The sequence below is a fragment of the Mauremys reevesii genome, linkage group 10 (assembly GCF_016161935.1).
Source record: "Mauremys reevesii isolate NIE-2019 linkage group 10, ASM1616193v1, whole genome shotgun sequence".
In the NCBI taxonomy this organism is placed as follows: Eukaryota; Metazoa; Chordata; order Testudines; family Geoemydidae; genus Mauremys; species Mauremys reevesii.
Window position 1 is genome coordinate 2,863,372 of NC_052632.1, and position 23,489 is coordinate 2,886,860.

The 23,489-nt window shown below is 50.8% G+C and overlaps 3 long non-coding RNA genes across 4 annotated transcripts in view; 1 reads left to right on the forward strand and 2 right to left on the reverse strand.

Moving 5' to 3' along the window:
- The window catches only part of LOC120372758, an 87,996-nt gene extending 77,413 nt beyond the window's left edge, over positions 1-10,583 (reverse strand). The window contains exon 1 of the long non-coding RNA XR_005585173.1: positions 9,973-10,583. This is a non-coding gene — a long non-coding RNA (uncharacterized LOC120372758). The remainder of the gene's footprint in view (positions 1-9,972) is intronic.
- Positions 10,584-10,727: 144 nt separating this feature from the next.
- Positions 10,728-15,415, reverse strand: LOC120373663. 2 transcript variants are annotated; one of them, XR_005585636.1, is made up of 4 exons: positions 15,226-15,415; positions 12,843-13,019; positions 12,116-12,211; positions 10,728-11,744 (listed from the first exon to the last, which is right to left on the reverse strand). It is a non-coding gene; the product is annotated as an uncharacterized LOC120373663 (long non-coding RNA). The 2 variants fall into 2 exon arrangements; XR_005585635.1 differs by having other exon boundaries at positions 12,843-15,415.
- Positions 14,646-19,752, forward strand: LOC120373664. Its single transcript, XR_005585637.1, has 3 exons — positions 14,646-16,065; positions 18,930-19,091; positions 19,568-19,752. It is a non-coding gene; the product is annotated as an uncharacterized LOC120373664 (long non-coding RNA).
- Positions 19,753-23,489: the final 3,737 nt, after the last annotated feature.

The following is a 23,489-nucleotide window of genomic DNA, read 5'->3' on the forward strand; positions in this document are numbered from 1 at the left end:
AGAACAAAAGCACATCTTTCCAATCCCCTCGTGAACACACCACCAGCAAAGTCGGGTCAGAGGAACAGTCAGAGTGGGTCACACCGGTGACCTCTCTAGCCCAGCCAGACCTTGTCTCTCCCATTGGCCAGAGGAAACAAAACCAAAAACCCCTCCGCCCATAATGGACAGTTTGGGAATAACCTGCTTGTAGATGAAGTTTGTGCCTAACCCCAGACAGCCAGAGGTTGGCCTCTACCCTGACGCGTGAGAGTTTATAGATCTTCCTGAGGCTGTGGGTGTTGTGGTTCAAAAAAAAACAGGGCACTTTTTCTTTATCAGTTTGAACTGCAGAGTCGTGTGTTGCATTTCGCTTGTAATGAGAGTGAAAGGGTGAGTAAACCTGCCCTGTGACCTCGTCTGCACCATCCATTATTTCCTGCACCTCTCCCGGGTCCCAGCGTATTGCCCGCTGTCTAAAACAGTCCCCGCTTTAGCAGACCTGTCTCCACGTGCTCATTTTTCTATGCGTCTGATCGCTTTCATCTCCTGTCTCCGTCCTGGTTCTGTTCTCTAGAGGCCCTACCAAATTCACAGCCATGAGAAATACATCACGGACCATGAAATCTGGTCTCCTGTGTGCGTTTCCTCTAGACCGGGTGGCCAAACTGTGGCTCGCGAGCCGTATGCGGCTCTTTTACAGTTAAAGTGCAGCTCACGGAGCCCCCCACGCCCCTCCCCCCATTCTCCATCTACCAGACTGGGGCGGGAGGGGGAGCTTGGGACCTCTGCCTTGCAGCAGGGTGGTGGGGTAGGGGCTTCTGCCCAGTGGGGTGGCGGGTCTCGGGGCTCCAGCAGGAGTGGGGCCGAAGCCCTGAGCCCCGGCAGGCACGTGCAGGCTCTCGGACTTCTGGATCTTGTGGGAAGCGGCTCGGAGGGTCAGTAATGGCCCTATAGTAACTTCTGTACCCAGCCCGCTGCGGAAGCACCCTCAGGCCTTCTCTGCTTTCCGACTGCAGCGGTGGCACACGGGGCTGGGGATAGCACGGGCTGTGCCTTCCCCGCAGCGTGCGCCTCGCCGCACCTGAGAGACTCCCTGTTGGATCAAGCTTCCAATGTACGTTCCAGTCTGCAGACCTGCCTGGAGCAGGGAACTAGAACAACCCTGGAGCTTCCCCTGCAGTGTGTGTGTTAATTTTCACTCGCGATAAAGGCGTCTGGCTGCTGCCTGGGTTTCTGCCCCAAGACCTTTATCAAGGTGAGCAAACCAAAGAAGGGGAGGGGAGGGAGGGTCCCATCCATTACTAAGCGTTTCAGCGCAGTGATGAGTGCAGGGCAGGAGCCTAAGCAGGGAGGCTGGGCCGGGAGGGAGGACAGAGAGATTAACGCAGCAGGGACGGCCAGGCCTAACCGGAGCGAGTTGTGCTGCAACTTCTCACTTGGCACCCCCCCCTACACACACACTTCTACCGCCGCCCACCCCAGAGCTGGCCGGGCCCCCTCAAGGCTCATGACGGTGCAGGCCCAAAAGCAGGCGTCTGCCTGGGGCCCAGCAACAGGGTCTTGCTAACAAAGGATTCAGGCCGTGAACAGCTGGGCAGCACTGACCTCCCCCTTTCCCCTCCCAGTGAAGTGGAAAGCCATGCAGCTCCCACCTCCAGCTCCAGGGGAAATCAATGAGCTGGTACAATTCAGAGCGCAAAGCCCCCGTGCTGCTTTGGGGCAGTTCTTCTGTTTGTACAGCACCTAGCACTTGGGAGGTCCTGGTGCATGACTTGGGCTCCTGCTGTTAATAATAGTCCTGGTCCCAGGCCTGTGAGCGTTGCAAGGCTCGGCAGTACCTAGCATCTACCTACTCTGTCCGGTCCATCTCTACTGCAAAATGGCTCCACCCTGGGATGCCCCCACTCACCAACCAGCCCTCCGCCCATTCCTGGGCCTGATCCAATAGTCAGTGGAAAGACTCCAAATGGCTCCACTGGGTTTTGGCCCAGGCTCCTTCCGCCGGTTTTTGTGCCACAGTGAAGTTATGCCCAGGTTGAGCAAGAGCAAGAACAGCGCCCAGGAGATGCCCCCATGTGCCAGGAACAGAGCAGCCAAGGAGGTCAAAATAATTTGTCAGCGCTAGGGGCTGTGCTGGAAACACTTAGAGATAAGTAGCAGATATAAAAATAAACCAGATCTTGGGAAGTTTAATGAAGCATAATCTGAAATGACTCAATTATTTACACACTATTCCGTCCCTTCGCTGCCTACATGGTACAGCCCCGAGGGGTCTGTAGTTTGTGTTGATCCAACTCCAAAGCAGAGTGAGCCAGGCCATCTCCGTGCGGCTGTATTTCAGGCAGCACCACGCGTGCTCTGTTAATAACTGCCCGATAGCTCCGGAGTGCTGTTCCGCTGCAGGGCTGGAGGTCTGGAGAGAATGTGACCAGGCAACGGATCGGAAAACAAAAGCCCTTTTTCTCTCACACATTCACAAGGTTAGCCGGAACATTTAGCCATTCGGAATGGTGATGGTTTCATTCAGAAGGTTTGGAACGGGCCCATTGTTTCTTAAACAAATTGTTCTTGATTTCTTTATATTGTTCGAACTTGTCAAAAACTTTGCTAGCGTGAGTACTGAAATGTTGGGTTGTACAAAAAGCCTGTGGTTTTGGTACTGAAACCTTTCCATAACTATTTTGATCATTTTTGTCATGAAAAAGGCCATATTTGTTCACAAGAAAATGAACAATTTTGACAATGTCAACAATTCACAAACAATATTCTGGAAAAAAGGCAAGTTTTGCTTTAAACCTCTGGGGCAAGGAGGAACATTTCATTTGACAAATTGTTGATCAGTTGCCCGGGTCCCCATCATTGGGGAAAGGAAGGTCTTACCAAATCTGGCCCCTAAACTTGTGATCGCCCCCCTAGCCCAGGATGTTGGGGAGGGGCAGAGGGGTGTGGGCGAATCAGGAGAGTGAAAGGATTGTAAAAATGAAACTGGGCTTTGGGGCTAATTGGAGAGCTGGGGGAAGTGAGGTAGCCAGGGGGCTATTGGTGGATTGAAGGATTGGGGATAGATTATTACCCTAGAGAAAAGGTTTAGGAGTGGGAGAAGCAATGGAAACTGGTGGGGTGGGAGGGACCCAGTATTAGCCGTAATTCATGATTGGGGTGGGGGCCCCGGGGATGAGGGCGAGAAAAGAGGCGTGTGAGTGGGGGGCCATTTCTGGGAGCTGTGTGAAGGGTCAGGCTGGTGGTTTTTTTCTGTCCACCAGGTTGCCTGTCCTTAGTCCCTAATTGTCTCAGTGGAAGCAGGTGTGGCTCCCAGCCAAACTGTACAAATTAAGCCCTGCTTAGAACTTGGAGGTGTCTCAAACCCCATGGAAAGGAGTGGAAAGCCCAGTTGTTAACAGAATGAGTCTTCCTGGGTCCCGTGGCCTTGGGAACAAGTGGTAACATAACAATGTGGGCGCCACGCGCTGGCAAAGAATGCAGGAGGAATGGCATGCAATATTGGATTGCCTGCTCGAGGCATGTTGGCTCTGCATATGTAAAAACAATAATTAAATGTACTATGTGGGCGGATTATTAAAGGTCTGATGGCAAATGATTCTCTTCAAACCCTTTCTGTAGGCTGAAATCTAGGTGTAGACCAATAAAAATGCAAACTACGCCCAGACAAACGCAGTGGGCCACATTTTCCCTACCCGTGTAGCACAGGAGGTGGTTGTTTTCCAGCAAGCTCCAAGTCGCTAAATGTTAGTGGTATGCAGGCTCAAAATGGGCTCGAGCTGGGGATTGGTGTCTGGTGTTTGGCTGAGGATGCATCTTCCAGAGATTAGCCATTAGCAGTTGGGTCCTGACCGCTCAAACCAATGGGCGATGCAACCACTGATGTCAGTGGGAGCAGGATAAAGCCCAAAGTGTAGAGCTGGGTCCCAAAAGGTTGAGGGGGTTCAAAGCTGTCACAGTTCCAGCCCCTTTTGAGCATATTCGTGGTGGCCCAGGTTCTGCTCTCAGGGCCACCAGTGAACATCCAGGCTCTCGTGACACCACTGAGTGCAGTGGAGTGAGGCCAGAGTTGCACCGATGTAAATGAGAGCGTGGCCTTTTCCATTTGCAATGCAGCGATGCTCTGCCTGGCGTGAGACTGAGTCACCACCAGCGCACTCCTTGCTCCTTGGAGTGAGTGTTTTCAGAAAGACTGAAAAGCTTCGAAGCAAGGAGACTTTTCAAAATGGCTTATCTCCATGCAATTAGTCACTGGCGTTTCTCTCCGAAGCCCGGTAAGCGCCGGCAGTTGGTCACACCCACGCGATTCTCTCTTCTCTCTGAGAAGCCCTGCAGCCAAAGCAGCCAGGCTAGTAAAAATGCTGAAATCAGACTTTCCTTTCTCTTTGCTTCCTGTTTTGTTTTTCAGTCACATAACACAGGGCCAGCATGGGCAGGGAAAGGCAGAACAAGGCCTTAGCCCAGAGTGTGTTTCTGACATTCTTCTGGGCGCATCATGGTTCTAATCTCAGCTGCAATCGTAAATGCGGTGAGTCAGTGGGGCAGGTCTGTTTAACAAGGAACTTGCAGAGAGATTAAAAGAGAGGCGGCTTTACACTGATGAGCCAAGAGGGCCGGAAGTTTGTCCCAAAGTAGGGAGAGCACCACAAGCTGGGGAAAAGCTTAATATTTCTGAAGCACTTTCCCATCTTCAAAGCCCCGTCTGAACTCTAATGGCCTCCCCAATGCCCGAGGCGTTAGCGGTGTCGCCCCCATGGGAGACACTGAGCCAGAGAAGGTAGAGGTGTCAATTTTCAAAGGGGCCTATTAAGTTTGGGTGCCTCCATTTTCCAGGAGCACAACTTAAGAGGCCTCTTCCCAGCTTCTGAGAAGGGCGGAGCACCTGCAGCTCCAGTTTAAGCCGACGGGGGCCAAGGACATTTGAAAATCAAGCTGGGCACCCAATCCGCGTGGGCTCTCTGAAACACAGAGGTCAAAATGAAACGCCCGAGGCCCAGAGCAAGTCGGGAGTAGGGCCAGAAATGAAGCCCCAGAGAGCCTGTCCGGCTCCCTCTGTGCCCTGGGACTGTGGACTAGCTTTCTTCTCTAAGTGCCTGTCTGGGTCCCTCTTAGGGTTTGTCTACACTACCTGGACGCCGAATTGGCCTGCTGCCCCTCCCCGCAGCCCGCCATGGGGCGCTGCACAGTCAGAGCTGTCCTGCCGTTCGGGAGACTGGCCTTTGCGGTAAGCCCGGCTCCCTGCTGGCATAGCGAGTTCTCCAGTGAAGAGGTGAATAGCTCTGGTGTCTGTCCAGCAAACCTGCTCCAGCTCCCGCCAATCAACCCCTAATTAGTCAGAGATCAGCAGAAGGTGCAACAAAATTCAGGGGAGAGAGAGAGACACCCTAACTTCCCAAAGGTCTCTCACCCCCCCATGTGTACATGCTGGGGGGCTTTCCACTTCCACTCGAACCCCAATCTGTAGCACTAACGTGCCATGACCCTGCTCTGGCACCATTACGGCGTCTTACGTGGTGCAGAAAGGGCCCCTGAGAAACACCTGCCATGCGAGGGATCTCTCCTCTGTCCAGCTTTCCCTAGGGAGCCCTCAGCCGCCTGAGTGGAAGTGAGAGCAGCCTCCAAACTGCTCTAACTCACACTGGGGGGATGGGCAGTTGGCGTAATGGAACTGAGACGCAAGGCTGCTTTGTCCCCCGTGGTGGGCGTGCACGGTGCTTTGCCAGAGGCCGTTCCGGGCGTTCATCCTCACCTGCACAGAACGTCGCTGCCGGCGGGGCCGAGCACTGCACACATGCCTACGCGCACTGGGAACCAGGACCACGCACCTCTCAATTGCCTTGGAGGCTTTGTAGCTGTTGCTGTAGTCCACACCCATGGTGATGGGATTATCATCAGCGTGGGAGATCCTCTGGGCAATGAGATGCATCGGTGACGCCTGGGCTTCAAAGCTTGCTTGGCTTTTCCATCCTTCCTGGCCATCTTCGCTGCACTCTTCACAATTAAAGGAGGCAAAATGTAAAATCCTCTCTTGCTTCCTTTTTAAACACCCTCATACACGCACCGGGGAGAGAGAAGCAGCACAACAAAGGAAGGTGGCCAGAGAAAAGCAGCAGCACAGAGAATAAACCTGCTCCCCTGCCCAGAGCCCACCGTTTTGCTGTTACAATCAGTTAGATTGTAGCCAGCGTTGCTTCGCTGGAGCATCTCCCTGCACAGGTGGAAGTGTGAGCCTGAGGGTCATTGAGCTGTGCGAATGTTCCCAATCTATCACCATTGTAGCAACACCTGTGCTAAATAACCTTGTGCCGAGCCACAGGGAGAATGTGCTGTGTTCAATAGCCCTCAACATTTCTCATTTCTTATGTGCTGGGCAATGGGCCGGTGCCCGAACACTGAGCTGCAGGAGCCATCAGCGAAGGAGCAGGGACACTGGTTCCAAAACCTCTTTCGGGGCATAGTTCTGGACCCTGCCTGCAAGCCGGAGGTTCAGCTCCTCGTTTTCCTCCGTCCCTCCCCGAGCTGGGGTCTTTGCACTGTGCAGCGTTGCTGAGTGAACCACGCAGAAGCCTGGAAGCGAGGTTATAGAGAAGCTTGTTTATAACATGAGTCCCTCCCCATCTGCTGGTGGCTGATGGTTCCCACGTGTTGGGGGAGCCTTTGTTCCGTGCTCTGATGGTGTCTGGGTGGGGTTTGCAATGAGCACGGTGTGGCGTTAGTGCTTGATGCGGGACAGCTCTTCGTATGTTGATGTGAGGCAGAGTGATGTGACTATCTAGCATTCCCTCAGCTACTTCTGGCCAAGGGTTACAAAGAGGGTTTGCAGCAGCACTTTACAAACATGAACACAACAAGCTACGCTGCAGCCCGGTCAGGATTTTTATCCCTGTTTTATACATGGGGAAGCGGATGGTGCCGTGGTTAGGATGATCCAGAGTAAACTCCCTGCTCTGCCATAGACTTCCTGTGTGATCTGGAGCACGTCATTTGGTCTCTCTCTGTTTAATGGCGCTAATGGCACTGCCCTGTTCTGGGGTGGGTGTGAGGATATTAACACAGCAGAGGTGCTGAGGTGCCCAGAGGCTATGGTGATAGGGCAGATAAATGCCTCAGGCAGACAAGTGAGCTAGTAGCACAGTTAGTAGTAACCCAGATCTCCTGACCCCCCTGTCCTGCACTTTAACCACAGGCTTCCTCCCTTGCTGGCCTTCATAATGAGGCCATCTAGATATTAAAGGAAAATGCTGTGGTGGCATTTAGCTACAGGAAGAATGGGAGGAAAAAGTCCCCAGGGGAGCAAAGATAATGGCCCATGCTGGGAAGTCCCTAATAATCTACCCAACTAAGGGCTAGTCTACACTTACCAGCTGGGTCGACGCGGTGAGTTCGACTTCTCGGAGTTCGAACTATCACGTCTAATCTAGACGCAATAGTTCGAACTCCGGAAGCGCCGCGGTCGACTCCGGTACTCCACCACTGCAAAAGGCGGCGGCGGAGTCGACCTTGGAGCCGCGGACTTCGATTCCGCGGCGTCTGGACGGGTGAGTAGTTCGAACTAGGGTACTTCGAATTCAGCTACACTATTTACGTAGCTGAACTTGCGTACCCTAGTTCGACCCCCGCCCTTAGTGTAGACCTGCCCTAAGAGATCAGAGATACATGTCCTGACCGTAGGCGTGGGAAGTCTGGGGTGGCCTCTCTGTCCATAACTCATTCCTCCCCAGATTGCACAGCAGTTCAACAGCGGGGTGCTGGTGCTGTTCTTTGCGGGTTTCCTGCACCTGGAAAGGCCACATGCTAAATTCACCCCGGTACAATAAGACAGACTCAGTGGGGGTGACCCCACACCGAGGGGAGCTACAGCATGACACAATCTAACCCAGCTGGGAGCTGATCGCTGCTCTTCCGGAGCGAGTGGTGGAAGAAGGTAAGTAAGTGGGTGTGCCCTGACCATATGGCAGGAAATGCATCCTAGGACTATTTGTTCTCATTTGAAAGCAAATTTGTATTGGCTGCCCTGTCCGAGTTGCCAGGGAGTGTCCTCAAACTGGAGCCCAGTTAGCAAGAATACTCAAGAAAACAGAGTCCTGCGTTCAAATGCTCCCATCATGCACATTTGGAGATTTTATATGCAATTTGAACGGCGTTGGCACCAGATCCCACAATCAGATCCCCTTGGTTAGTTCCGTATGACATGTGGCAGGTTTCTGCTCCCCGATTGGATGATTCATATCACAAAGCAATTCAGGATGAAGCGCACGTGACTGGACAGTTGGACTGAATGTGGCAGGGACTGAATGGCAGGAAGATTGTGCTGTGGGATCTGGGGCTAGGCAGGGATGCTTTAGCTTCATGTGAGCCAGCCTCCGAGAATGTAGAACCGTCGCAGTGGGTGAGACCATCTAGCCCAGGATCCTGTCTTCCGACAGTGGCCGCTACTCCACTAGTGCCGCATCGCACTGATTACTCAAATATCCAGATCTCGTCTCTGTTTTCTCTCTGCCGTCTAGTGGGGCCAGGTGCAATATGGCAAAGCGCGGTTACTGACAGACACTGAGCTCTGATTTTTGATCATTTTTTTTCCCTCCCAGGCAAAGCAGAAGCACAAAAATTGCTATGGATTGATTCTGGGCATCAAGCTTAGCTAGGTCATATCTGCCGCGTTTTTAATGCCTGGTGTCTATAGCTTGCACTTCCATCATTCCATTATGTGGATGACAGGCAGGCCAGCACCACAGCAAAGGAACAAATTACCTAATAAATCAAGCACCTAGGATATAAAATGGACAGTGGTATTAGGCTGCTGCAGAGAAGCGATAGTAACAGATAAGTATAGATCCATGCTAAAATGGAGAGGAGATGGAACCATTAGTCTATTTCTTTATAAACAATTACAGAAAACTGATAGGCATCTGAAATGGAACGTGATATGTTCTTAACTAAACTGTGTGTTTGTGGGGGGCACATGCACATGCATCATTTATATAACATTTGTTTCATAAAAAGGACAGTCGGAAGTGAATTCCTTTAGCACAGATATTTGGAGGGAGTTAATAGAGCTGAGATTTTTTTTTATTGGGCTCTTTAAACCCTTGGTTCAGGTTCCCATTACTTTAACAGGAAATTCTATGGCGTTAGGAATAAGCCAGCTACAAACCATCCGGACTTTGCGGCCTTCATTGCAAAGCATTGATTTCATCGTGGGATTATAATTATCAACTACAATCCCATAATTACGCACCACTTAACTTCTTGGCTTTAATAGCCGTGCAAGCCAACATTAAAATAAGAGAGCAGGATTTCAGTTCATGACTACGAGGGAGATATACTAGAAAAAGCCATTTCGAAAAGGGGGTTGTTGTTTCTGCAGTGGAGTTAAGGCTTCCATCTTCCAAACAAATTGCTATTGTTTTCCATGAGAACCAAACCTCAGACGAAGCAGTGCCCGTAGCCTTCGGTACAACCAGAGCAATAAAGACAGAGAACAAAAGAAGGGAATCGGAAGGAAGTGCTTCATAACCTTCTAAAGAATTGGTCTCAGAATAAGAGCTTCTGATTTTATCACTTTTGTTCTTTCAAGTAACCTACCCTTAACCTTTGTGTTTCCCTTTCTGGGACAGCAAGATAGCACTGTTAGTGTGTATAATTCTTGACTCCAGGTCTCCTTCAGGGAGCTAATGGGGAAGCATTGGATTTCATTTTCGGAGTTATTTGCTTTGCATATCAACCGATAGTGCACCCAGAACAGAACTGCTTTCATCTAGGCTCTAGCAGCTCCAGAGGCCTTGCTGGGCTATGGAATCCTGCCCTGCTTCCTGCTGTCCCACTCGGGCCGTTGTTTGTTTTACACAGGTTACGTTCTAGGACTGAAGGCCACGTCTGCGTGCCGGGGGGCGGGGCGGTTATACCATCGCTGCGTCTCCGGGCTGCCTCTGGAGCCAGCACAGCCCCTAAGAACAGCCTCAGGAGTTGCTCTAACGTACAGCTACTTACCCAGAGTCCAGAGGAGTCAGAGCACTTTGGCCTTTCTCCGGCACACGGCCACCCCCAGGAGGCAGCTTAGGGCCACCTGCATCACTCCGGGGCCATCTTGCTCTCCCGCTGGGAGCTATGTCCACTCCCCGAGGCCCCTTCATGCCCTCAGTGAAGCATAAAGGGCACTTGGCGGAACAGAGAATCTGCTCCCGAGTGTCGGCAGCGCAGTCTCAGCACCTGGCTATTCCGCTTCAGTACTGTCAAACCCATGGGATGCAATGCAATGAAAAATCACATCATTAAAGTCAGGGGACATTCGTGGGTGCCTGGTGCCCCTCCCACCTTGGTGTGTGCCCCCAGCAGGGATAGAGAGAAATGAGGTCACAATGCAACCTAGGAGGCAGTAGCTGTGGAGACCAGGCTGCCATGTGGCTCATGCAATGTGCTGCTCTTGTTTACCTCTGTCCTTGCTGTGCCGGTGCTCCTGGGATATTTGGTTTTCAGGCTGAAAGGGGCTCTGAGCTTGCCTGGAATCTCAAACCTCCCATCTACCCTTTGTGTCACTTAACTAGTTGCAAACGGCCCCACCATTCGTTATTCCTGCTGAACTAAACTGTCTGGAATTGCTAAATGATGCAAAAGTGTCTGCCAATTCGGAAATGTTGCATACGGGGCCTCGGTCTTATTTTATCTGCCTGGGCTGCTCTCTGGAAGTTGTATTGATTTAACCAGGCTCCTGGGAATCGGTTGATTTTTCTAATTTTATCCTCCAGATGAAATGAATCCAATAAAAGTAAAATGACGCTATCTTCGGCCCCAGCTAGCATTGCACAGGGAGAGACGGGGCCTTTGTGTTTTCTGATGTCAACCTAAAGCATTTTGAGGGCAAACCCAGCGCTTCTCGTGCATGTCGGGCTCCTCTCACAGGCCTGGGGAGTCTGATTCAGACTGGCTGAGGGGCTGGCCCGCACTGCGGTTCTGCTGAGCGTATTGTGGGTGAAAGGGCAGGTTTGGGAGGGTCGTCGCCTTGCGAGGGGGCAGCTGATTGCCAGGTTGCGCCCGGCCCTGTGTGCAGCTCAGTGTTTACTCTCCTGCAGAGGGTTCGGTGGAGCGGCAGTGGCCGGAGGCGGGGGAGGGCAGAGGGTCAGTCATTACGTGGATGTTACAGTCGCCGGGGATCTGCTGAGCCCCTTGGGATGGGTGCAGCTGGGCAGAGGATTTCGCTCCGGAAGTCTGGATCTGCACTATCGAGGAACCACGTAGCCAACTGGGCAACGCAAGAGGGCAGCTCTGCTACTCCCCATGAGCTCAGAGGGACGACCTGTGGGGTAAGGTGCTACTCATGGGAGTAAAGGGGGCAGAACTGGGCCCTGTGCATTTATTTGTCCGAAGGGTTCCTATTGCTGGCCAGGGATCCTTCCCTTGTAACAGTCTAACAGCAGAGATGATAGGTGACATCACCATCCGTGATCATTTGCTGGGCTACAGCAAATACCGACTGAAGACACGTTGCTGGTTGGTGTCAGTTTTCTGGACACGGCTCACGGCCCGCTCGACCCACAGGTGAATGCCACTAAGGAGCTTTGCTTGTCTTTTCTGGAGTCCGTATTGTGGCCCAGTCCATAATTATGCTCTGTTGTGCTGGCCTAGCACATTGAGTTAGTAAAATCTCCCAGCAAGGCGCTTATCCTGCACTCTTTACATGGGTAAAAGTCTCAACGACTTGAATGGAAGCTTTTGCCTGAACACGGAATGCAAGATGGGGCCTCCAAACAGTTATTTCTCATCTACTAGAGAGAAAAAGAAGAAAGATGCTTAAGTTACTCTGATGAGCCAAAGATGAAATTGGCATTAACATTAATGTTAGCACGAAAAAGAAGCTTATAAAAAGATGAAGGCTGTACTTTTTTTTACGCTTGTTCAGTTCTGCGTGAGGATATTCTATTGATGGCATAATGGAAGAACCTGATTTGTGCAGCAGGTAGATTTTAATAATCTTAGAACTAGACATCTTTCATTGCAGCAAATCAAACGGTGTTACTTCCCCACACACACGCACGCGCACCCCTCAAGTCTTTAAATACACATATTGTGGGAGAACTTGAAAGGTTATTACATTGGAGGAGAAGGGGAATTTGAAAAGCGACACATTAATGCTCACCAATTAACGTCTGTGGTCCCACCTAACTGGTCATAGGAACGCTGAGGGAGGCATGTGTCTCAATTGTCAAAAAATAGTCCCTGGAGCACTGCTTGCCTGGGAGAGAATAACTGTGTTTAGCCCTGTAGCTTCTGATGTGTTGAATTCTAAGGGCTGGTTGAGCCCACCTCGACCTGCCTACGAATGGAAAGGTTAGAGAGGAAGGCTACCCCCATTGGCACTAGTCTGGGGCTGGGTTCAATTCCCTGCTCTGCCACATACTTCCTGTGTGGCCATGGGCAAGTCACTTAGGTGCAAATTTGTAAAGGCATTTAGGCACGTAGTGGGATTTTCAAAGCACCTGAGCATTGTAATCAAAAGGAGGTAAGTGCCTAGGTGCCATGTGAGTCCCTATAATAGAGTTACATAGATGCCTTGATCCTAGAGCAGCCCTTGTGTTCCAGAGAGGATGTCACTAGCTGACCAGCCCAGTTTGGTGCCAGGGCGTGGTAAATCCGTAGTGGGAATCCTTACCCACTCCCTGCCCCTCGGCAGCCCCCTGGAGCCTGTCACCTTCCCAGGCATCCAGGGTTTGTCTCCTGACCCAGCCTGCCCTGCATCTTCAACACCAGTGGACGACCTTGCCCTGGGGAGTACCCAGCTTAATCCCAAAGGTTTGTCTGCCTCTAATAAATTAACTGAGCCATAAGGATGGTAGTGGAGGGTGTTTCTACTTTAGCATTGATACCTGCTCATTCCTTTCGGAGCCCAGCCAGGTCCCACTTTTCCACAAAATAACGAAAGCTAGTTGCAGCTAAGGCTGAGCTTAGCGGCTGGTGATGGGACACAGCATCTCTCCGCCGCGGGTCAGATTTTACCCACCCATCTGACAAAAGCTCAGTCCCCATAACCAGTTCCTGGGCGCCTGTATTGAACAAAAGCAGTATTACCGTTGGCACTAATGCACGCCTGTTCCTAGCCCTTTTAGCAGCAAGGCCTTGGACTGAAGAAGACAGACACTGTGCTATGGCACCATCTTGACCTCCGTATGGAAGTCAATGGGAGTATTTCCACTGATCTCAATGAGAGCCTGGAATCGCCAGCAGAGAAGATTGGTGCCCAATGGGGACCTCGTAGTGCCACCATTTTCTGTTTATTGTATCATAGGGGTGGCTCCATGAGGGGTGCTGGGAGGCTGCAGTGTTCTCTGGAATGTTCTCGACGCTCACTAGATGAAAGCCTCCTGTACCCGTGCAAAGCGTTGTTCATTAGCAGCTCCAGCAGCACCATGGTGCAGTGCTTTGCCTTCTCATTTCATGGTGTTGCGTGTCAGAGCAGAGGTAGTGTTGTGGAGGGCGTTGTCCGTGAGCCCGGGGTCAGGAAATAGGCACAAAGAAGGTAGAGGAGGATCCTTTATTTCATCTCTGCTTTTCATTGTTTCTGGGCCTGAGGTTTTAAGCTTAGACCCAGCCAGCAGCACAGAGAGGCTATGGCAGGCGTCCCCAGAACACTGTCCGGATGGTGCTCCCAGAAGAGGAAACACTTTATCAGCCGTGAGACAGGACTCTCAGGCTCCAGCCAGGCTTTGGACCCATCCTGAGCCCCTATAAATCCACCAGAACCATACTGGGATGGAAACGTAGCAGCAAGTAAAGTGTGACTTCCTCATCAAATGGGTTGGGCTCAGCTAATGCATGTAGCCAGCCTAGGACAGTCACGCTGGCAGGAGGGAAGGGGCCGGTCTATCAGAACTCGTGTTGCTAGGATAAACACGGATGAACCGGCAAGCACATTTTCAACCAAGAATTCTGCATAACTTGTCAGCGCATTAGGTAGAGCTACCCTGAGGCTACCTCCACTATTTTCTTTTACTCCTGTTCTAAATGAATGTGCATATTTTACTACTTAGAACTGGAATCACCTATTTTCCCCGGAACCCTGAGGAGTTGTAACTTGACAGTTGTCCATATGTTAGTCCTGTTACATTGAAATGTGCTAACTTTAAACATACAGGGTTCTGGAGTGTGGGGCAGTGGTGCTCCAGGCGGAGGGAGTGAATGGGAGCTTTCCCGCTTGGGCATCTAAACCCAGCAAAGGGCTCCTTATGGAGGGCTGAGTCGGGAATGGGGAAAGGCCTCTTTCTGCTTTTCCCTGGAGGCGTAGCCAGGCTGACTTTCTGCAGGGTGAAGCTGACTCCTGAGCAGAGGGCCAGCAATGGGCGCAAGCCCCACTTTTAGTCTCACATAAGCCCTATTTTGAGTTGCAATCCATGTATGCTGCACAGGGCAGATCAGGTTTCTGAACGGGATGGTCTCTCTGGCAGAGGCTGTTTCCGATACAAGCCTCTTTCCTGTTGGTCAGAACTCCACTAAAGAGCATATTGATCGTTCCTTCCCATTCACATCCGGCTAGCATCTGAAAATTGCTACATTCCCAAGAGCAGGCTGAGAATGAGAATTTGTGGGGTTCCATAAATATGATTAGAAAACTGAGCACTAATTATTGTCTCCATTCCAGGGCCTGGAATTTGGGCCTGGCGATGAAAGTTCTCGTGTTGCTAATTGTCGGGGCGATGTTATTATGAGCGCAGGTGTCACTATCCAAAGTAAAAGTGCAGGTGTCAATTTAAGAAAGCACACGTTTTTCTGATGGCATATTAGGACCCTTTGTCTGGTGTGCTGGGTTGGGCCGGCTTGCAAAGGAAGATATAAAAGGGCAGAAATAAATAAATGAAATAAAACCAACACCTTCTGTGGCAGCTAACCCCCGCCCCCCTCCACAAGACCCTGTCGCTCCCAGACAGAGCACGGAGACAAATGTCCTGCTCGGGGGTGCCTCAAAGGCAGGTTCTGCACCGAGGGGGTTTGGAGGCAGGTGGTCTCAGCAGTGGAGCTGGGAGTCATTAGTGGGTTTGTGTCTAGAGGTTCCCAGCTGAACCAGCCCTGGGGACTAGACCCTGTCCCCACACACACCATGGTAAGAGCAAAGCTCTGCTCCGATGAGCTTATGAACTAAATGGACAAAGGAGGGGAAGAGAAATCGAGGTGTCCAGTGACTCGCCCTCACCCAGCTCAACACTGATACCAGGAATAGACCCAGTACACCACACTGCCTCTCCGAGCGCCTCTGACCGTTAGTGCCGGGAACAGACCCTCCATCGGCCAGTACAGCGCACGGCCTCTCCGAGCGCCTCTGACCGTTAGCGCCGGGAACAGACCCTCCATCGGCCAGTACAGCGCACTGCCTCTCCGAGCGCCTCTGACCGTTAGCGCCGGGAACAGACCCTCCATCGGCCAGCACAGCGCACTGCCTCTCCGAGTGCCTCTGACTTACATGCCTCCCGGAGTTTCCAGGGGAACCGTTGTTGCCTCATCTTTGAAGAGGGCACAGGGTGTGTGCGTCTCTGATGTCCACTGCAGAGGAGTGGCCCTGTCTCCACCCAGCCACCCTCAGTGTGGCTAATGCCATGGGAGCCAGTAGCTAGCCGCAGTCCTTATTCTCAAGAGACCACAATGACATTGCTTGTGCCTCAGCCCTGCATAGGGATGCAAGGAGTGGGAGCAGCTTCCCACATGCCCCCCTTTCCTTGCACTGCCGCGAGAAGCTGAACACAGTCTGTCAATCAAGGGCACCAAAAACCCTCTTGTTTTTCTTGGTAAATAACTTCCTTGTGACTCCGGCTTGGAATGTGTCTGGGAGAAACTGCAGGGCTATATAGGGGAAAAACCAAGCAATGATTTATTTCCTGCTTGGTGTAAAAGATACTGCGCTGGGTCTACTGAGCTTTGAGTGTTTGTGTAAATCTGTCTCCTCAAAACATCTCAAAGAGTTGACTGATGGCCCATGTAATTTAGAAGAAGGCTAAAAATTTAAATCTTACAACCTGCCTGAGAGAGAGAAAATACAATGCAGTTTGTGCCATGCTCAGCATTACACCGCAGGAAGCAGATGCCAAAACTATACTTTGGAAGGTGAACAAAATACAGTCAATTTTTGCTCATTCCGCCATAATTCTGCAAATTAAGTGATCCTCACCCAATACTAACAGTGAGGTTTTTCCACAGGACTCCTGCCTCATTCGGTGCATAGGGTGGACAGTGCTCAATTAATGAGCAGCTTTTCAATATTTTTTTCCTCCTCATTATTCAGTGTGTGGCCCCAGGCCTTAATTACTGCATGCAATTCCAACCCTGCTCTGAAGACAGAATTGCTAATTTCCTCCGGGGCTTTTTGGTGGCGCTCATCAGTAGAGCATCCGAGTGCTTCACAAACATTAATAAATGTCAGCTGTATTATTAACACCCCCGTTTTACAGATGGGGAACTGAGGCACAGAGAGATTAAGGTCAAGTGCCCACGAATTTGGGGTGCCCAGTTTGAGACACCTAGGACAAGAGATTTTCAGAGTACTTACAATTACACGGCACTCATCTGCCATTGACTTCATTTGCCGCTGTGAGTAGGTCAGACCCAGGGTCTCAGGTTGGGTACCTAGAAAATGAGGAACGCAGAGTTAGTGACCGCCTGTGAAAAGTCTCGTTTAAGTGGCTTGCCCAGCATCAGACAACGCCGCTGTGCCATAGGCAGAGATAGAAACGAGTTCCCCACCAACATTCAACTGTCTTAACCGGGAACCCATCCTTTCCTTTCTCTTCCTGCAATCCCCTGCCTCATTCACTATGCATCTTCCAACTGCTGTCTGGAGGAACCCTGCCTCTTTCGTTACAAACTGCCTCCTTCACTACACAGCTCCGATTCATTTCAGGGGCAGGGTGCTGACCGAGGCAGGGGTCCTGAGAAAAAGCACTGTGTGATCATGCAAGCAAAGAGTGTTTCTCAACGTATGCACACAAGGGGCCAAATTCAGGTTTTGTGAGTAACTTAAATTCTGGCATCGCCTAACTTTGGAGTGCTCGACTGTGAATCTTAATAATGTCCTTTTAATGTAGCTTTTTGTGTGTCGTTTCCTAGGGTTTTTTATAATGCAAATGGAAAAATAAATTCCATTTTGTGGCCTCATATAGGCACTTACAGGAGTCACCGGCAGGATGGGAACCTTTAGATCCACCATACAGACTTCTGCCACTTGAGCTAAGCGGGTAATTGGTAGCAGTAGTAGGTTATCATCCTTTATGTTGACTAGCACTAGAGGAGGCTGGGACTATTTTCTTTGGCCAGTGGGTTTCATAGGTATTTGCTGGCAGCAGAGGAATGGTGAGGTTCGGGAATCGTGGGTTCTGTTGCAGGGTTTGGCAGGGAATGTACGCTGGAGGTATCAACTCTTCTGCTCATTTCCTCCCATGCTTGACTCCTCCTGCCCCAACTCTTCAAACCTGTCTCTTCCTCACCCCTGGTTCCTCATCCTCGTCCCAGTCACCTCACCTAGCCAGTCCTCACTCCTCCAGCTTCTCATCCCCATCCCAGTCTCCTTGCCCAGCCTCCAGTTCCACACACTCTCCCCCTTCCCAAAGCCCCTGTCTCAATCTACCCCCGCCTGCCCCCTCTGCATTCAAATCAGGCAGCTTCTTCCTCGGCCCAGTAGCTGGGCCATTCAGGAGCTCCTTGCTCTCAGTTCCAGTGCCCGTGTCTGGACATGGCATGGCTCCCAGCAGTGCAGAACAGAGCATGCTCAGCACCAGGGCTGGCTCCAGCTTTTCTGCCGCCCCAAGTGGGGGGGGGGGGAGACGAGTGGCGGCACTTTGGCGGCAGCTCAAAGAGGAAGAGAGCGAATGAGGGACCCGCCGCCGAAGAGCCGGACGCGCCGCCCCGATTCCGAACGTAGCCCCGCCCCTTTGAATTGGCCACCCCAAGCACTTGCTTCCTACACTGGTGCCTGGAACCAGCCCTGCTCAGTACAGACAGAATCTTCAGGGTTTTTCCTTGCAACGCTGTAGGAAGTCTCTACTGAGCGTGTGCAAACTCCTTTTTTCAGAGGCTCATAACTTTGCCAAGCCTGAGTGGATTTTCATGGGGATGGCAAAAGGCACATCTCAGTCTTGTAGGGCATCCCCCTGCCAAATTGCAAGACCCTGCTTCAAAGCACAGAGAATTCTAGAGCTGTCCAAAGAGAAAAATTACCAGAATCTTTAGGCAATACAGTGCATTTTCCCTAGCCTTATTATTGGGAACAGCTGAATACTTTTTTGTTGAAATTTTCCAAAAAACAATTCAGCCCGAGGCAGACGCATGACATGGAAAATTTCAGCCCAAATAGTTAAAGTTTAGCAAAGTTATAAGTAACTGAAAATGGGGTCTTGCAGTGGGAAGTGTCAGGTGACCTAAATAACGGGTGACCTTATTAACAGTTAATAAGAATAATAAATGACCAGGCCTGCCTGTTGGACTGTAGCCTGTACAGACCTGAATTGCTTTTAAAAAATCTTTCATTTTAATTTGTCTGCTTTTGCTAGCCCATGTGTTTGCCTTGAGATGGCAAGATCCCACCCCCCACCCATAAATAGACATTTCAGAACAACTTTTTGTTGCCAGTTATACATCAACACAACAACATTAGCATAATTATCACTGTGAGTCTCTAATCTCTGCCATAACATATTCAGGTTTAAAATGTGGATTGGGTTTCATAAATTGTATAATTTGGGTCTGTCCTGAACTAACAAATCTACAGGCAAATCACACTGGAAAGTTATGAACTTTATATAGTTTTAAGCCATAATTGCTTGAGATTTGTATAATGACAAGTGAGAAGGGAACTATGAATAATGTCTGCCACATATCCCTGAGGTAGAAACATATCACAGCCTAACTGATGGCTGTCAGGATAACTGTGCATTAATCTTTCATCTTCCTTATTTTGTTTGCAAATGTCTCTGAAGGACTGTGCTGTAATTGAGCTGGTGACAGTGGCAGAATTGTCAGAGGAATTTTTCTGACAACTTCTCTGAGTTGTTCCTCTGACAACTTTCTCTGAGACTTGGGCCCTCCTGTTTCGAGCACAGCACAAATTGTTTCTGATGTTCTCCAGGGACCCATCTAAGGTAGGAGCCTATTTTGTTTTGCATTTATAGGCTGTTTCTGCACGTTGTTATCCGTGTTCACGGTCTCTGCTGCCACTGATAGCACCAGGAGATGTCTCCTGGCCCCTCAAGAGCCAGTGATGGTCTTTGCTGTGGGGTATAATTGCCTTTCCACAGCAAGGCTTGGATATTTAGCCATTTCCTTGCATTAAAATTCCACTAAGAGATTGCTGATTTGGGCCCCCTCCACTCGCCTTCTCTCCACCCTTAGTCACCCCCTGTCAGGGAGCTCAGTCTTCCCGTGTCCAAGCTCATTATCCTGGAGCTTTAGAGGCTTCCTTCAGAGCCTCACAAAGACAGTGACGCTGCCCGTGCTTGTCCCAGCTGAACCTCCTGCTCTCTTAGCAGGATAGAGTCTTTTTTCCCAGGTCTCGCTGTGCTTGCTGTGGGGTTTACGCCGCAGTATATTTTACTTCAGAGGGTTATTTATCTCGCAGTGCAGGTGAATGGACACACCTGGACTCCGTGTGAACTGCTGCTGGTGGCGAGAAGTTTCTGGGAACAGATAAAGAGAATAACGAATGTTAAAGCTTTCAGAAGCTCCCTTATCTACCTACCTGGGGGAAAGGCCTAGGTAAAACGAGCCTCCCCTCCTAAGTTAATTTTCTCCATGTGAAAATGACCCAGCCATTATCCAGAAATGGGTTTCGAACCATCATGTTTGGGAGTGAGAGGAATTGCCTGTCCGAGCAGTCGGTTTCTGGCAAAAGGCTGCACATGTGCAGTGCAGAAAAATACATGAAGCCATCAATGCATGTGAGTTCCCTGCCCAGCCTGTGAGTGATACAGGGCTCGGTCCGATGGTTTTAGTGGTTAGGTGACTCACAACCTCCTCATATTGTGGCAACATTTCTGTAGTACTCAGACTGCGAATGAAGGGCTGGATCTTGCAGTCGCTGCTCTGGCACAGCTCCCATTAACTTCAATTAGAGCAGCCGGTTTGTTTTTTCTGAATATTTTGACTTCAGTGGGAGTTTTGTCTGAGTAAGGACTCCACAGGAATGGGCCGAAGAAATGATATCATGTTGCTTTCCCGGCTGAAGGTCTGGAAATGCACTGGTGTAAATCAGGAGTGCTTCAGTTGAATTCAGTGGCCTTATGCTGATCTAAAACTATGATATGGCAGAATCAGGCTCCCTTGAGAGCATTGAAATGAGATGGAGGTTTAATTAGGGGGCTATTCTGTCCCCGCTGTGCATTTGCACAGCTCTTGTTAGTATTAATGAGGTGTGTGCGCGCGCAATGAGAGAAGAATGCATATTCCTATCTGGAGATCCCCCTAGCTCTCTGCTGCCCCAAACCATGGTTCTTGTAACTTGAACAGTGTTTGCGGCGCATTTCCCATGACTGCCGGGTATTGGCCGAAAGAAACCTTCTCATATCATCAGCATTTTAACTCCCATCAAAAGATAAGGACCAACTGGGCTAAATGCATCTCTTCTGATTTTTTTTCCCAAGAAAAATCAATACCCATCAGCATTTTTGCAGCGTTGATGCACTGAAAATATGAAAGTGGGAGGGCCAGCTATAAAAACACCCCACATCCCAAACTGGTGGTGTGTGTTGGAATGTTTTCTGCCAAACGAGGAGGGAAGAACGTAATAAAGTGGTTCTAACGATAGCTGGAACATGAGCAAATGTTTATATTCAGGCTTCAAGAGCCTGTGAGAAGCCGGCTAGCATACAGCGGAAGATATGACTGTTCTCTGGAGCACAGATAAGAGACCAGGGACTTTCCTGTATTCCAGGCCTTATCTGATTGTGTGAGCTGAAGGAAGCGCTGACATGGCCAGCCAAATCCGTGGGATAGCCCAGAATGCGTAACTGGATTGCAATGTGCCGGCACAGCCCCCCCAGTGTTATGTCTGCCCTTCGTGGGCTTTGATCAGGAAACCTCCAGCTAATTTTAGAAAGGCTGCAAATAACCCTAGAGAGGAGCCAGCTGCAGCTTGCACAGAAGTGATGGCGTGAGAATGTGGCACCCCATGCTGGGCCGGCCCTGGGGGATAGCTGGGCCATTGGGGTAGGCTGACATTGGTGCAAGCAGGAGTTTATCCCCTCCCCATCTAGGATTCATCTCCCCCCCCCAACATATTCTTCACCTCCAACCCCTCCACCTGACCTGCTGACCGCATCCCCTCATGATGGCTGGATACCCTTCCCAGATTCGGCCTCTCCTTCCCCTCACAAAACAAGCCTCTCTGTGCCCTCAGGCTACGGCTACACTGCATGGCCCTGGCTGGCCCTGGCCAGCTGGCTCGGGCTCTCGGGCTGTGGGGCTAGAAACAGCAGTGCAGCCCGGCTCTGAGATCCCACTAGGGAGGGTGGGTCTCGGAGCCAGCTCCAGCCTGAGCCCAAATGTCTACACTGCTGCTCTTAGCCCCGCAAGCCTGAGTCAGCGGATCCGGGCTCAGAGACTTGGTGCCACCAGGGCCGGCACAACCCATTAGGCAACCTAGGCAGTCGCCTAGGGCACTAACATTTGGGGGGGCAGCGACCGCGGCGGCCGGATCTTCGGCCTCCTCGGTCATCATCGGTATTTCGGGAGTGGGACCTTCCACCGCCTCTGTCGGGGGCGGCATTTCAGGGGCGGGACCTTCCGCCACCTAGGGCACCAAAAATGCTGGCGGCGCTCCTGGCTGCCACAGGATTTTTTTATCACAGTGTAGACAGAAAGCCAGCCCTCGACTCCCTCTCCAATTTCCTTCCCACCTCTGCTCTTCCTCTGAGCTCATCCAGCCAGCTCTTGTCCAGCATTTCTCTCCTGTAGCACCATCCTGGATCCCCTCTGATCCAGCTTCTGGCCTCTCCACGCCAATGGAGCTCTTCTGGCCAAGGGCATGACCCCTTGCTAGCCACATCTCTGGGCTTATGGTCCATACTCAATCCCCCTTAACCCCCATGCTCTTTCTGCCCTTCTCTTGGCTTTCATGGCTCTGTCCTCTCCTGCTCCCACCCTTTTGGCTGCTCCTTCCGAATCTACCTTAGTGGTCCTTGTCCTCTGCTCCCTTTAGGCCCTTTCCCTGGGTGATCTCCTTTGTGGATGCGGTTTCAGCTGCCATCTCCTCACTGGAGCCCCCCAGACCTGGCTCTCCGCACCTCAGCCTGCCTCTCTGACGCCTCCTCCGTAACTGAAATTCTGGCATTTCCTCTGCCCCCAAGCCCATAATGTGAGGGTCACCTTTGACTCCCTCTCTCCTTTGCACCTCACAGTCCGGCTCCGTCCGAATCCTACCCAACAGTTCTAAGATCTGACCATTGATTTCTATCCTCACATCTTACGCTCTTGTCCAGGCCCTCATCACCTCTGGTCGTTGCTACTGCAACCTCCACTGGCCCAGCCATTCTGTGGCCAAAACCCACCTTCGTGGCTGGTGCGCGCAAGAAGGGAGTTTTGGAAGCTGCTGCTGCAGCTCGGTAGGAAGGATGTTTAAGTGGCCCAGGGAGATCCCGAGGGGAAGCAGCGGGACAGCAATGTGCTGTTCGATCGTGTCTTTCCAGTCATCCCGCTCCTTAATGATCACATCCAAAACGCAATAATTAGTGAGACAAACATTTTTCCAAGTGGCTGGTTAAACACAGGGCGTGTGAGGATGATGACTAAGGACATTAAAGAAATAAAGATCCTGAAACTTGTATTGGGAAACCCTAAGTTGGCGTGTGAAATAGATGCCAGCCGTAGCATTAGCTCCTTTCCTTTGCTTTTTCTGTGTGTAAATGACAATGCCCCCTACTCCCCAGCCACCCCTCTTTCCCCCGCAGAAGAAATCCTCCATTTTGGAGTCCCTGAGTTCTGCACCAAGCAAACTGGTTCTCACTTGATTAAAAAACGTGACGTACCCAGCTGCAGCCAGTTCCATTCTGCCGAGTCTCACAAACTGAATTGGAAATAAAAGGAAAACAAACGACTTTATTCAAATCTCCGGGTGTTTCCCAAAAGAGCATCTCCATAGATTAAAAACCATTTGAAAGGTGTCTCTCCACCTCTCTGCTGCCAAGATACTGCGCTGAATCATTACAATTTGTCCTGTAAATCCCAAGGGAAATGATACCTTGCAATCCACTGAGACTCAGGCAGGTATGGCGCAAGAGAACCCAGGTCTTTCATAGGCATTACCTGCCTTTCCTAAACATGAAGCTTATACGGCTTCGGTTTCATTTGAACTTAGCTGATCTCAAATTTCCCCGGAGACCTCCCCAACCTTACCAAAGCAGTTAATTACAGAAGCGGCTTAGACAAACAGGCTGGGCAGAGATGCCAGGAACTGGCGTGGTGTTCCTGACAGCTGTCAATATGTAGCAACAATAATAATGCGGCAGAAAGAGATCTGATGGGGGTTTTATTTTTCTCCTTATGGC